This window comes from Pinus tabuliformis, chromosome 7 (genome assembly GCF_031772625.1).
Source record: "Pinus tabuliformis cultivar Carrire ecotype Pingquan chromosome 7, CPIR1, whole genome shotgun sequence".
Taxonomy (NCBI): Eukaryota; Viridiplantae; Streptophyta; class Pinopsida; order Pinales; family Pinaceae; genus Pinus; species Pinus tabuliformis.
Window position 1 is genome coordinate 1,311,511,500 of NC_142293.1, and position 16,686 is coordinate 1,311,528,185.

Consider the following 16,686-nt stretch of genomic DNA (forward strand, 5'->3'; position numbering starts at 1 on the left):
GGGAAAGAAGTGTAAGGCAAAATGTTGGCACTGCAATAAAATTGGACACCTGAAGAAAGACTATTGGAAACGTAAAGAGTCTGATAACCCAAAGAAGGAAGAAAATTAGGTTGATTCAGGTATGATATAAGAAGTTTTATTTGCTAAAGAATTATGTATGATAGATGAAACTTCACTTGTATGTAATTTCTCTCAAAGTTTTGAAAGATGGCTATTAGACTCTGGTGCTTCTCGTCACATGTGTCCACACAGAAATTGGTTTACTTCATATGAAGAGGTAAGTGGTAGTTCTATGTTTATGGGTAATAATGTAACATGTCAGACTGTTGGGATGGGAAATATCAGGATTAAAATGTATGATAACATAGCTATAAAATTAACTAGTGTTAGAAATGTACATGAATTAAAGAAAAATTTGATTTCTTTTGGAGTGCTTGATTCATATGGTTATAAGTTTATAGGTCAGAATGGAGTGCTAAAAGTCTCTAAAGGCACCCTAGTTGTTATGAAAGCAGAAAAGGTCATAAGTATTTACAGACTCAAAGGAATTACTCAGGTCAGTGAAGAAGTGATTGTGTAAGAAAAAGAAGAAGAAGGTAATCACCTATGGCATCAACAATTGGGTCACATAAGCGAGAAAGGTCTTCAGATACTGATGAAATTTAAATCTCTTCCTGATATAAAATCTTTGAAGTTGGATTTTTGTAAATGTTGTGTGTATGGAAAATAATGTAACAGAGATTTAAAACTGGAAATCATAATAGTAAAGATATTTTAGACTATATTCATTCTGATTTGTGGGGACAATCTCCTGTTGTACCATATGGAGGTGCTGTATAATTTTTAACGTTTATTGGTGATTTCTCCCATAGAGTTTGGGTCTCTATGTTAAAAAAGGAAGCTAATGCATTCAATACCTTTAAGTAATTTAAAGTAATGGTAGAGAAAAGAATAGGAAAATTAATTAAATGTTTAAGAACTGAAAATGGTGGTGAATTCACTTCAATAGAGTTTGAACAATACTATAAGGGTGAAGGAATTGTTAGACACAAAAATGCTGTTTATACTCTCAGCAAAATGGTGTTGCTGAACGTATGAATCAGACTCTTATGGAAAGAGCCAGAAGCATGATCGGCAATGCTAACTTGAAAAAGGAGTTGTGTTCAGAAGCAGTATCCACTGCTTGTTGTTTAGTTAGCAGATCACCTTTTGTAGCAATTAATTGTAAAATTCCTGAAGAAGTTTAGTCAGGCCAGTCTTGTGATTATTCACATTTAAGGATATTTGGTTGTGATTCTTATGCTCTTATTCCTAAAATTCAGCATTCAAAATTAGATCTGAAATCAAAATGTTATGTCTTTGTTGGGTATGACTATGCAGTGAAAGGGTATAGATTGTGGGATCCTACATCACGGAAGATAGTCATTAGCAGAGATGTAACATTTGATGAATCTTCTTTTTTTAAAATCAAATGCTGAAAGAATTGAATAGGAACAAGTATCACCAAATCAACAAATTCAGTTGGAGGCTATACCTTCTGGTGACAGTCAAAAGGAAGAAGTGACTTCTGGAGAAAAAGGTGTTGAAGATACAAAGGAATCTGTTGAATTTTCTAAACCAATTCAACCATGAGTCACTCTAAGAATGTCTACAAGGGAAAGGAAAACTCCCAAAAGGTATGAAGATTCTGCTTCATCTTTTTCTTTGATTACTGAAGATGGGGAACCTTCTTATTATCAGGAAGTAGTAGATTATACGAATAGAAAAAAATGGAAAATGGATATGGAAGAAGAAATGGATTCCTTAGCCAAGAACAATGTCTGGGATCTTGTCGAACTTCCTGAAGGAAGAAGTGTTGTTGGATGCAAATGGGTCTTCAAACTGAAATGGAAAGTTGATGGAAGTATCAAAAGTTATAAAGCGAGATTGGTAGCAAAAGGGTATTCTCAGGTTGAAGGTATCAAATTTCATGAGATTTTTTCACCAGTTGTAAAACTTGTTTCTATTCATACTGTGTTGGCACTAACTGCATTACTTAACCTTGAGTTAGAATAGTTAGATGTTCAAACAACTTTCTACATGGTGATTTGAATGAAGACTTATATATGGAACAACCAGAAGGTTTTGTACAAGGTCATAGCAGAAGATTAGTTTTCAAGCTTAGGAAGTCATTATATGGTCTGAGGCAGTCACCCAGACAATGTTACAAGAAGTTTGACTCCTTCATGGTGAGCCAGAATTTTATTAGAAGTGAGTATGATCATTGTATATACTTCAAACATTTAAATGATATATTCATTATCTTAGCTTTTTATGTTGACAATATGCTTATTGCAAGAAAAAGCATGGATGAAATCAACAGGTTAAAGGCTCAGCTCTCTAGGACATTTGATATGAAGGATCTTGGAGCAGCAAAACATATCTTGGGCATGGAGATACACAGAGACAGGAAAAATGGTAAGATTTGGTTATCATAGTAGAAGTATGTGAAGAAAGTACTTGAAAAGTTCTGTATGAACAATGTGAAACCTGTTAATGTTCCATTATCTTCCCATTTTAAGCTTTATTTGGTTTTGAGTCGTAGAAATGATGAATAAAAGTAGTATATGTCTCATGTACCATATGCAAATGCTATAGGAAACTTAATGTATGTGATGGTATCTACAAGACCTGACATTTCACATGTAGTTGGAGTTGTCAGCAGGTTCATGGCAAATCCAGCTGAAGAACATCGGCGAGTAGTAAAATGGGTGTTTCGATATCTAAGAGGCACAAGTGACCATTGTATCATATTTAATGGTAGTAAAGGATCAGTCTATAGATATGTAGATGCTGATTATGCAGGTGATTTGGAAAAAAGAATATCTACTACAGGTTATGTCTTTACTCTTGAAGATGGAGGAATTAGTTGGATGTCAAAGCTTCAAGAAACAATTGCATTATCCACTACCAAAGCAGAATATATAGCTTCTTCAGATGCTAGTAAAGAAGTAATCTGGTTAAAGGGTCTACTTGATGATATTGGAAGGACGCAGGAGAAAGTGAATGTACTTTGTGACAGTTAGAGTGCTATTCACTTGGCTACAAATCCTACTTATCACAGCAGAACCAAGCACATTGATGTAAGCTATCATTTTCTAAGACATGTGATCGATGGCAGAAAAGTAGCTCTTCAAAAGGTCCATACACTGGAGAATTATGCAGACATATTCACAAAGCTAGTTACAGTAGAGAAGTTGCGATGGTGTTTAGCTTCTCTTGGCTTGCAGAAGAGATGATGAATGGGCATAGGCAATGGATTAGGAAATTGCTGTCAAGGTGGAGTTTGTTGGTAATTGCCAACTAATTAATGTAAATTTGGGCAAATAGTATTAGTTATTGACAAGTTAGATTCATACTGAATCAGTAGTTATGTAACTGAGGAGGCTCACATATAAAACTGACGAATTCCTGAACTATTGTACGGAGAATCATTTATTGATTGAATAGAGATTCCAATCCCTTGCCCCGTGGATGTTTCCTTGACACCCTTTCATGGTTTTACCACGTAAATCTTGAGTTTTTACTTGTATGGTTATGTTCAGTTTCATACCCTTTCTTGGTTAAATTAACCTTCTTTCTTGATCAATAACCTATTTTATAACAACATAATTAAATAGATCAAAACTGGGCCAAATAAACTTTAGACATAAATGATTAGATTGAAAATTGAATTGAACTTATTAGGAAAATTCAAGTAATAAACTGAGTTCATGAAATTTACTCGGAGAGAAAGCCAAGTGTTAAAGAGAGTAACAAAGATAACTCAAAGAAAAAAATATTTAGTGTTTTCCCTTTAATATAATTGTACTGGAAAAATTCCTTCATAGAAATTACATTTAAAGGATTTAACACTAGCGTCATCAGAGCATAATTTTACAGTGTTGCGTTGTATATTAGATATCTTGGGGTAAGCCATTCCATATGAATCCAAAGGATTATCAATACAACCAGACTTATTTCAAATGATGACAATATTTTCTGCTAGTCCTATATTTAGTGTAATAATTATTTAAGGAAATATATAAATATATATTACTTTTCTTATAACAAGAAAAAAAATCTGCATCAGCTGTTAAACTTAGATTCCTAGGAAAGTAGCGAAACTAAAAGGAGTAATGGCATTCAAATAACAAAAGACATTCAAAATAATAATTTAATATTTTCATACATCCATAAGAGAGAGGAAGACATTCTCTGTTAACTAGAACCGAGTTATAATACATTGTGTTTAACATTGGGCGTAAGAAGAAGAGACAAATGCTTATCATTCATGTAACCCAAATTCGAAAAAAATCAATAATTCAGAAAAAGAAAATGGATATAATACCTTTAACCTATCTACTATAAGTTTTGGATATTTTGTTTCATATACAAAATGGAAAGATTTATAGAAATTCCTAGCTATAATGTAGTCATACCAAATAAAATGAAAAATAGCAAAGTCATCACGATATGGCCAGCCTTGCATATATCTCGAGTCATGTTTTAGAGAAGAATTTAAAACAAAACCTTATTTCTAGTAATATTCAGTCCTTTATTCCAAGCAACTTAATCCATTGTATAAGGGGAGTGGTTTTAAAAACAAAATAACAATATCTATGGACAAAATGAGTGTTGAGCTCATGGCTATCGAAGCAAATTATTAGAGCATGTAGATCGACCAAAGACCAATGGTCAGTGGTTGAAGAATTTGTTGTCTATGAAGAGATAGAGTCTGAGAGAAGGATATGTACAGTTACCTATAGAGAAAAGAATAGGATAAGTTTCATAGCAAAGAGCAAGAGAAAATAGGAAGCGACTTGCCTAAAAACCTAGCTGCGATGATCTCTTTCATGAACCATCTCGAAATACTGAAAGAAGAGTTGTAAGAAACTATTGAGAAACACAAGAGATGATAAGAAAACTATAAGGGTCACACAAGCGATCTGCGAATGTTATAAATATGTAGTAGTTATACCATATCATTTTAGGGAGAAATAATACAGGGGACCATGAAAGAAATTTTACACGAAACCATGTAAATGCAGAAAATACCTAGTAGTAGTGTGACGCTTTCTGAGTACCATAGGTGCCTAATATTTGATGGTTCCAAAGAAATAAGAAATTTAATTATATATGAAACTCCTTCCATGGTAGTAGAACTTTAAAATTACCAAGAGGAGTTAGTCGAAAATGATGAATTATGGAAATAAATAGACTCTGTAACAAGGTGTCAGTAAAAAAGAATTAGCAAACAAATGAAAATAAAATTATTCATCCAAGAATAGGGGCAACTTATCACCAGTATCATTATAGAAGAAATACATCATGGCAAGAAGGTAGGTAGTGCCAATAATCAAGCAAAAAGCTTAGTAGGCATGTAACAAAGGGAACAATGTTATACCCATGTGCCTTGACTGTATTTACAAGAAAAAGAGGGGTTGTGAAGATAACTAATTTTTAAATTATAAGGGTTCCAATATTTTCTACCATAACCCACCAAAATTGTTAGTCATTTATAATTGGAAGGTCATAAAACATGGTAACACAAAAAGAAGAAAATAAAACCCATAGATGACAATACCATTCTAATAGGGTATCTCAAAAAATAAAAATAAAAATAGAGGAGCAGTTGTGAAATTGGCGCAAGAATTTTAGCTCAGACAAATCCATGGTGCACACGGTATGGGGAAAAACGAGCCATTATAATAGAGAAAAATCAGGAACCTATCTAGTTAAGCCCATAAATTAATGAAAATTTAATAAATGATGAGGGTCACAAAAATGGTTTACCAGTGCAATGAAGGAACAAATCAATATCATGGTGAAGGCCCTGAAACCTGTGACCACCGAGCTGCCAAAACCCCAATTTTTTCTCATGACGGTAGCATAGGAAAAGTGACACCACAAAAACAAAGGGGAAAATATTCCAAATCAAATAGATAACATCATAAACAATTAGGTTAAAGATGTAAGTTTCAACCTGCACCGTTAGATCGGTATGATGGGAATCCAAACATGCTCAAGTATGTGTACTAAAGATCACGTGATGGTGAAATGAAGGCCACTATGCCAAATAGCTTCACTTGTTCCACAAAACCATGTTTTGGTTTTTGGTTGAATAACTTTACCATTCAAGTGTGCGAAGGATTTCCAAAAATAAGGGTTTGGTTGGTCATGACATTTAATATGAAGAGAGGCACAAACATTTTCACATCAGTAACTTAAACCTAAGTAGAAAGTTTATTAATGTAAAGCATGATGGGGATCACACATAAATTTCCATAAGATTTTTGTATATTAAGGTAACAAAGAGTATATTATATGTGATATACATGTATCATAGATGCCATAGAATAGGAACAAGTCAAATAATTATTGTGTGTATGAAAAAAAACTAGTCATTGTACGATATTATAAATCCCGACAGTAGGAATGAACAATAATGTGATGGTAAATGTATATTATAGAGTGGAAAATGTTTTCCTTCACCAGTGACATACAAGTCCTCGATACTAAGAACTTATTAAAGTTATTGTTAATAGATGTCATGGGTATTATAAAAGAAAAATCGTGTAATTGGAGGCGTGTTACGAATGGTTTCATAGCCTCAGTTTCAATACTAGGCTTGGAGGGAACCATGATATTAAAAAAAATAAGTGTGTGTAAAAGTATAAATCAGATGTGTTGATAAAAATTGGTGTTGCTCAGAAGGTACTCAAGTGAAGCCAGTTAAAACATAATGGCAGACGATCCCCCTCCACTAGAAATAGAAGGAGAATATTTATATATAGAGTTATGGAAAGAAAGTACCCTAACAACATACTAGTTTATGGATATTATTTTAATTTTACATTAGGAATTTACTCACCTCAGAAACAACAATGAGTTCCTGCTAAAAGCCAGTGAAGAGCATGAAAGAATGATAAGAGAGTTGACTGAAAAGTCTAGTAATAGAATAATAGAATTGGGAGCACTCAAATAAAAGTGTGTGGATATGGAATCAGAGAAATATGAAAGTGGAGTTGATTCACACAAGACCTATCCAAGAAATAAAAAAAGTAAGAAAAAGGTGGAATTACAAGGTGAGTTTTGGAAAATAATACCTTCCACTTTTGACGGAGAAAAGGAAGAGGATGCAGAGGATTGGCTCCTTAATATGACCAAATATTTTTCAAGTGTATGAATATGAGAGCAATTTAAAAGATATATTGGCCATTTACCAGCTGTAAGGGAAATCTTCTCTCTGGTGGGAAGAGGCCAAAATAGTACATATTTTGGAGGAGAAGACAATATCCTCGGAGGAATTCCAAAAACAGTTCAATTCTCGATATCTAAATAATGATATTATGGTGATAGAGCTAAGGAGTTTCATGATGTAAGACTAAGGAAGTTGACAATGGATGATTTTGGGGCTAAATTTACAAATTTACTATGATACGTCCCATATATTAGAGAGGAGAAAGCTAAGGTACCGCGATTTTTGAACTGCTTACTAGTCCCTTACAAAAAAAGCATTGAGTTTGAAAATCCTAAGACAATGGATGAGGCAATTAGGAAAGCACGATTATGCTATAAGTAATTCAAGAATAGGGGTGAAGGATTAAAACCTTAGCACAACAAAGAAAAAAATTGAGCTGTAATGGGAAACAAAATAAAAAAACCATGTTATCTCAAGTAGTTTGGAAAGGAACGTCAAGGAAAGAAGCTCAGTAAGGGGAATTTGAATCAACTAGCATCGTCTCAACCTAAGTCAAAACCTATGGATCTAAATAATAAAAATATCGCTAGGGTCAAGGAGAGAGAAACAGTGAAGTGATGGGGGTGTGGTGAACCACACCTATTGAGGGACTACCCACATAATCCCAAATTAATTCAGAATATTCAAGTTATCCATGAAGCAAGCACTATGAATGACGTTTCCATTAACATTACCAGGATGAGTGCCACACTAGAGTACATACAGGTCGAGCATAAATATACCATGATTGAGATTTAAGGTGCAATTTTAAACCAATCTGTTTATGTTTTAATTGATATAAGGGATAATTTAAGTTACATTAGTGCCCAACTTGTAGAAGCATGTGAATTAAAATCTGAAAGACTTAAAAATGCATGGTTGGTACAATTAGCAACCATCACAGGAAGGAAGGTAAACAACCAAGAAATATCCCATTAAATTAAATGGATACCCCACATAAGTAAATTTAAATATCCATCCCTTAGGGTCCTATGATGTATTGATAGGCATGGACTAGTTAGAGAAGTAGGGAGTTGCTATAAACTGCCTAGAAAAAATAGTAAATTGCATTAGTCAAGAGAGGAAATCTTGATAAGTTAAAGGCATACGAAAGTGAATATTAGCTAGAGAAATCTCAGCATTACAACTAAAAAAGATTATAAGAAAAGGGTGTTAGTTGTATAGGGTGCATGTGAAGGCTAATAAAGAGCCAATAGAAAAGAAAAATTTAGAGACATTGCCAATTGTTAAGGAATTTCAGGATATTTTTCCAGAGGAAATTCCGGGTTTACCTCCCCGTAGAGACATAGATTTCTCCATTGAGTTGTTATGGGGTGCAACCCCAATATTTAGACCTCCTTGTAGACAGAGTACACCAAAATTATTACGACTAAAGATGATGCTACATGAGTTATTAGATAAGGTCTAAATTAGATCCAGTGTCTCCCTGTGGTGGGCTCATGTGTTATTTGTCAAGAAGAAAGATGGCACACTTCGAATGTGCATCGATTATTGATAATTAAATAAGTTATCTATTAGAAATAAATATCCATTGCCCCATATTGATGACCTTTTGATCAAGTTAGGGGGGAAATTATGTTTTCCAATATTTATTTAAGAAGAAGGTATCAACAGTTGAGAATAAAGGTTGCCCACGTTCATAAGACAACTTTTCAGACCAGATATTGTCACTACGAATTTGAAGTGTTACCCTTTGGTCATACTAATGCACCAACATCTTTTATGTGTTTAATGAAGAATGTCCTTAACAAGTATTTTGAGATATTTGTGCTAGTATTTTTAGATGATATCTTAGTATATTTCAATAATGTAGAGTAACATAGGGAAAATTTAAATTTATTTCTGTAAACGTTAAGGGAAAATCAGTTATATGCTAAGCTTAGAAAATGCGAGTTTTATAAGGACAAAATTTAATATTTGAGTTCCATTATTTCAAAGGAGGGGGTATCTGTTGATCTTGAGAAGTTTAGGGCTATTGTTAATTGGTCCATACCAAAGGATGTGTCAGTTGTCCTCTCATTCATGGGGATTACAGGATATTACCAAAGTTTTATAGAAAGGTTCTCTAAACTAGCTTATCTTGTTACATCCTTACAGAAGAAGGGAGTAAAATTTGAGTGGAAAACCAAATGTCAGATAAGCTTTGATAAATTGCAATGTTTACTTATAGTGGCTCCTATTTATAGATTAAATATCCAAATAAATAATTTATTGTTTGCATGGATTCTTCTTTGGAAGGGTTAGGGGGAGTTCTCATGTAGGGAAATTCAGTAGTAACTTATGTTTCTAGGAAGCTGAAAACACATGAAAAGAATTATGCAATATATGATCTAGTGTTGATTGTTGTAATACATGATTTAAAAATGTGGAGGTATCGCATATTAGGAAACAATTTACCTTGGTAACAAATCATATTAGATTTAGCCAACTAGATCTCAATGCTACATAGTCTAGGTGGCTAGCTTTCCTTAGTAAATTGGATTTTGACATTAAACACATAAAAGGAAAATAAAATAAAATTGCAGATGCACTAAGAAGACATGCACATGCTGTAATGAGGATATCATTTAGTACTATTAGAATATATTTTGTGGGAAAATAAAAATTCCATTTCTGAAGACCGTTAATACCTAGAAATTCAACAGAAATTGCAGCAAAAAAAAAGTTCAAGTTAGAGAATTATGAAAAACTGTTGATCTACAGAAACAGATTGTATGCCCATAATGTGAGTGCTTTAAAATAACTGATATTAGATGAATATCATAAAAAACCGTATGCGGGACACCCTAGACACCAAAATATGGTAACAACATTAAGGAGATAATTTATCACTAGTATCATTATAGATGAAATACCTCATGGAAAGAAGGTATATAGTGCTACGAATGAAAAAAAAATCTTAACAAGAAGGTAAGATTGGGAAGAGTATTATACTCGTCCGCCTTCACTGTATTTCTAAGAAAAACAAGGGTTTTTAAGAGAACCAACTTTCATATCATAAAGGCTCTAATATTTCCTACCATAACCCACTAGAATGGTGAAATTTTTTTAATTGGAATGTCATAAAACATGGTTCCAAAAAAAACGAAATAGGAACCATGCAATATGACAATACCATTCTAACTGGCTACCTATAGAAAAGAAAACAATTACCTAAAGTAGCAACTGCAAAATTGGGCCAATAAGTTCATCCGAGCCAAATCTATGGTGCACATGGTGCGGGGAAAAATAACCACCATAACAAAGAAAAATCAAGAACCTATCTAGCTAGGCCCACAAATCACTAGAAATTTAATAAATGACAAGGGTCACAGAAATGGATTACTAGTTTCATGCAAGAAAAAATCGAAATCGTGGTGAAGGCCATGAAAGCTATTACCACTTGTTAGATTCCTATACCAATAGGAGTCATAATTTTGATTGACTAAGGTTAAGCCTTGTAATATTCTACATACCTTTGCTTTCTACAAATGTTTTCCATATTGAAAAATTAAAAAATGTAAAGAGAGTATGTCCTAAAAGAATAATCAAAAGACAAAAAGAATGAAAATAGGTAAAAAAAGTGAAATATATAAACCCCAAAAGACAAAAAGAGACCATGAAAGTGTGCAAGTCAAAATGCCACTACTATTTACGTTTTATGCATAATAAATGATTGTGTGCAACTTCTTACTTATGACACAACCCATGATAGTCAAAATGTTTAAACATGGTTGTTTCATGCTTTGAATATTTTGTTTATAGGTAGTGTGTAAATCTAACCAAACAGTGTAATCTGGGAAGATCATTAGATAGGTAGAGTGAATAAAATGGGCTCATCAGTTTAATCTGAGCCCTCGGAGGATATAAGGTTAGAATTAGATAGTTTATTTTGTAAAGAAAAGGACAAGATTGATAAGGGTTTGCTAGCCTAAATGCACCAAAATAAAGTGAAGAAAAAATGGTAGGATGAGTAAGTGGGTAAATAGTAGAAAGGTTTCAAAAATGTCATGTAATTGATACAAAAAGCACTTATGTCATTGTTCCAAATGCATCATTTAAATATGCATAAGTGGTAAACAAAACAAAAGCAATGGTCCACAATGTGATCTACTTAACATCCCCTCATTCATTTGAACCCCTATGACACTTAGTAACTTCCCTTTCATAATAAAAATATTAATACCTATAGTTTTTAAGTCAAAAAGGCTCAGAGCATTTCTCTAACTTATGGTGGGACCAAATCCTCGGCTTGATGACTTAAGAAGGAAAGGTGTTAAATTTCATCATAATTCATTCATCCCTCTCACAAAACCCCTTTTTCCTAAGGATAAGTTCTCTTGCCTAGGGAAACCCTTTTATAAACATGTTTTATGCAAAACCCACCAAATACATTTATCCTAAGTACTAGGTATATGGAAAACACACAACATTTCATAAACCTAAGCACAATACCAGTCCTGCTCATTTGATTTCATATTAAATTTTTAATTAAATATATAAAAATCCTGATAAACCCACCACCCCGTATATATTTAGCTTATTTATATAAATTAACCCCACCCCTTAGTTTATCTATAAACTATATTACTACCCCTTATCCGACAAAAAACATTAAAACCCTACCCTCAGTTCCTAATCCCTCATTACAGTGTGGCTCGATCCCCTAAACCTAGATTAGTCCATAAAACTAATCTCGAAACCACTGCAATTAAATCCTCGTCCCCCCCATTGAATCCCATCATTCACCTGTGTGCAACTCCCATCTCCTGATCATCGTTGATCGTCCCTCCTCCACATCCAACACTCCACAAGCATATCGGGATGGCCCAATGTTTGCACTTTACGCACCCGATAAGGCAGTTTCCCCCCTGACCCCCGACGCTACATGGCAAATTTTGAATGGAATCAGGTGGACCCTCCCGAATACTGCCTTCACCACAAAAGCAGTGTGATGCACCTCCGAAATCACTTACCCCTTCCAACTGAAAACCGTCACTATTCATAAATTAGTGAACACGGTAAAATTAACCATTTTTCATATAAAAGCCTAATTACCCCTCTTTTCACTCATTTTATGGAATTTTCCTTTGAGAACTGAGAAAGTCATTGTGACACCTGCAAATAACCAAATTGCTTACAAACCTCCACCATTGCTCCAAAGATGCTGCAGACAGTCCAGCTCGTTCACCAGTCCATACCAGTACCGCACAAACGTCTGCAGCTGCCATCAACTACCTGTTTACAATCAATTCCACCCAGATTCTGGGTATTTGATTGTTGAATTCCAACTCCATTGTCAAACTAAGAGTCAATTCACCCTCGTGACACTGTTAGTTAAGTAAAAAACATCAAATTTACTTAAATTTTAACACTGTGAGCCATAAACCACTACAAAACCTCCATTGCCCTAAAAACTCTGAAACACCCCGCACACTCAAATCCAAAAGAACTGAGTATGGATGCCCCAATTGTTATATATGTAGGGCCCATCACTTCACCTCATTTAGATCTAAACCACCTTCCTTTAGTTGATATAGATTTCCAAATAAAGATACCTCTACCCAAGAGTCCCCACTCAAAGTACATTGCCAAAGTAGAGACAAGTTCATGAACCATGCTGATGAAATTGGCCTTTGGGAGTCAAATTTTCCCAAGTACTAGTTCCCTCAAGTCCACATTTTTCCTGAGATTGTTCACATGTACTATGCTTGCTACATCCTGAGTCACAAAACTATCATGTCTCATGACTAGAAGGTCCTTTTCACCATCACTCTTAAATCTATTAATGAAATGTTGCATCTCCAACCAGGACCAAGCCTAACCCCACTCTCAATTGGAGACTTGTTGGACTTGTATCCCAAACTTAGCTCTGCAAAATTGGCCCAACTATTCCAAACCTTCATCAGAGAAGAGAGACACATCCCTAAGGACTCCCCCCATATGTAGTTGCTATTTTTTCCCCATGGGGCCAAAATATTGTAGCCATGATATCCTGCATTTTAGGGTACATCACTAGTGAATACATTGATGAGTTATTCCTTGCCTTCTTGTCCATCTACACTCCAAGACAACCTCTTTCTGTCATTTATGACTATGCCCAATTCATAGTTGATAGGATGCATGAGAAATTCCTTAGAATGAATAATGAAATGGTTTTCAAGTACTCAGTTTTATACCATATGTTCTTATATTACTAACCTGATAAATTCCCATTCGCCCTTTAAAAATTGGACACCAAAGGTCAGCCCAGGTCAGTGATTTTTTGGACCCCATTGATACACCAATCTCAGTCTCCATACCCTTATTCTGATTTCGTTGATTTATTTGTACATCCAATCATGACAATGTTGACTAGAAGCCCTCCTCCTAGAATCAGTCCAGAAATAAAGAGAGTCCTTCAATTGTCTAAACAGACCAAAGTGGGTGACTAGTACCTTTACCAGAACCATACAGAAATCAAAATATATGGTTGCATGCTTGCACCATACAAGCTACCAAGATACCTCCCAATGAGGTTGTTTGCATTAGAATACTATAGACAAATCATCAATGCAGATGAAGTAAACTTCGTCAATGCCAAGAAGAAGGCCAATTTCAAAATAAAAGACCAACTAGGCCCCTTCATATGCAACTCTAGGGAGGCAGGCAAAGAAGTAGACCTAATTCTGCAGAGAATGAAGTTCCAAAGGAGTTTTGTCTAGAGATATAATTCTTTGGAATTCATCACGAAGAAGAGACAAAAGGTCAAGCTAGGACCTTTCACTCACCATCCAATACCTGAAATAGAAGCATATGAAAATCATATGGAATGGGTGGAGGGTACCCTAGTAGACCAAGACAGAACCAGAGTAGATGTAGAGAATGCTCTAACTCATTTAGAAAAGAAACTTGATGACAACTCTTTTCTATAGGTACCAGAAGAACCATAAAGAACCATGAGTACCCCACTAGTTATGCAGATTCCTTAAAATGAGGAGAAGATCCCTAAAAGAAATAGAGAAGGGGCTTCCACTTCAAGAATGGACACCTCTGATTTGCAGCAGGAAACAAACAGGAGGAAAAGGTTAAATCCAGCCTCTGAGCAAGAGTATACTGATGACTCAGCTGAGGTCACAAATACAGAAGTAGAAAGAAGTAGGCCTACCACTCCATTTGGAGGCATGCAAGACCCTTCCACATCACAAACTCAGATGCTAGAAAGGAAACTTAGTGTTGAAGTGTCCTCCTTCAAAATGCCTGCTGACAAAGACCAAGATATCAAGGAAAGATATAAAGAAATCAAGGCTAGAAATGAGAAGCTTAAGGCCCAAACATATGCTCAATACCTAAAGCTGATTCCCACAAATCAAACAAGGCTAATGTCAGCCTTTGACATTAAAGAGGCAAACCTGTAGATGACCTTTGTTAAGCATAATGCCCAACAGCCAAAGAGAACATCAAATTTCAATAGGATAGATTTTGAGCTGTTGGCAAGGGATATTCATCCCAGAGACCAGATTGAACTATAAAAATAAGCCAAAGAGATGATATACTCCACCCTGACAGGTAAAGCCATAGCTACCCATTAGCTACAAAACTCTCTAAACAAAATCTCAGTGCAATTCTAGCTAGATAGGGCCTCCTCATAGGCCAAGTATACAAGAATCAAGTCCTTAGAGGTCTTAGTGATTGAATTGTGACATGATCCCAAAGATATAAAAGCTACATAGCAGCTTATTAAGAAGAAAAATGATGATGTTGATGCATTGAAGAAACATCTAAAATTACCTTAGTTGCAGCATCCACAAACATTGGAAGTCCTAGAATCCCAGCAGGGGCATGAAGAACTCATGGACTTGGCCTTAAAATTGAACGATCAACTAAAATAGACTCAAAAGGAATTGGATGCTTTTATCCAATTAAAAAAGGTAGATGTGGCCACTTCTTCAACAAATGTTATCTCCACAGTCTCCACAGCAGTGTCATCCACACTAGCAACATCTTTGGCACCTACAACTCCACTTGCAATAGCCTTGCCATCAACAACATAGTCTACATCAGCAGCAGGTGCATCACTAGAGAAAGCAGTAGAACTAGTCAAAGCCATGGAAGAGATGTCTATCCAGGCTACTGAAATGAACAAGTTAAGAGAAAAGGTTCCATGTTTGGAAATAGACTACAAACTTGCCCAACTGAAGGAGTAAGAAGAAGCACAAAAGGCCCAGAGAATGGGTGAGAGAATTAAAATCCTAGAGAAGGATTTAACACTGGAGAAACCACTTGGACAAACCAAGTGAATGCTGTGGGCCAATATCATTGATTCTGTCAATGATATTTTGCCATCAATCCAAGTTATTTTTGAACAAACAGAGTTGGTAATGATAGCTAGAGAAGCTATCTAGAAAGTGAAGGAGGAGTTGGGAGATAAGCCAGAGGAGGCAAATATAATTATCCACTTCCGCAATAGAAAGAATAAATATGAGCTCCAGGAGCAAAATATAGAAGATAGGATTGATACCATTTTAGAAATAAGGAAGGTTGTCTCCGAAAGGAACCTTATGCTTAATTTGGAAGAAAAGTGCCAGAATATGCAAGTATGCATTGATAGGTTCATGGCTAAATTTCAAATTTTGAGGGAGAATGTTCTTCCTATTCATATGGTTATCAATGAAAAACTCATGACACAGTTGGACTATGGTGATAGAATCAAAAAGATGGCTAAGGAACAACCTAGTTCTTCATCCATAAAATCCCTGCCAACAAGCAAAGTGTTATATGACACATTTGAGAACTTGTTTTTCCTTAAGCATGAGGTAAAACATTTGTTCCTCACCAAGCCCAATTTTTCCAAGTATACTGAGGCTAATGAAATATATAGGAGAATGGTGAATGTGAAACTACCAGATACGAAATGGTGAGAGACAATGACATATTTACTAGGATAAATTTACTACATAGTGAAAACAGAACAGCCAGGTAAAACAGGGAAAAACAACACAACAGGGTCAAAGAGTATCAGGGAAAGAGTATCAGTTGAAAGATGAAAGTAAAGAAGAATCCAACATGAAACTCTACAACAACAAGCCAGCATAAAAGGCCACACTTCAATAATAAAGGTGAGCAGAACCATAATAAAAGGGATAACATGAAACAGTTCATTAGTTGTCTCTATCTTCTTGCAAGAAGATATTTGTTTTTCCTAGATTAAATCCCAAGTTGTTTTGAGATATTTTGTAATAATCTTTTGTATAAATACTTCACAATTCAAAGTATGTAGGGTGGATTCTTAGACATTTCTATAGTTCTCTTGATCAAAGACTATAAGCTATTGTATCACTGCTCAGACCAGCAAGTTAGATTAATGAATAAAGCAAAGACATTTCACTAGATTCATGTGTAGTGCAAAATATAGACAAGTACCTTCTTTCATGTTGTCACTTTTC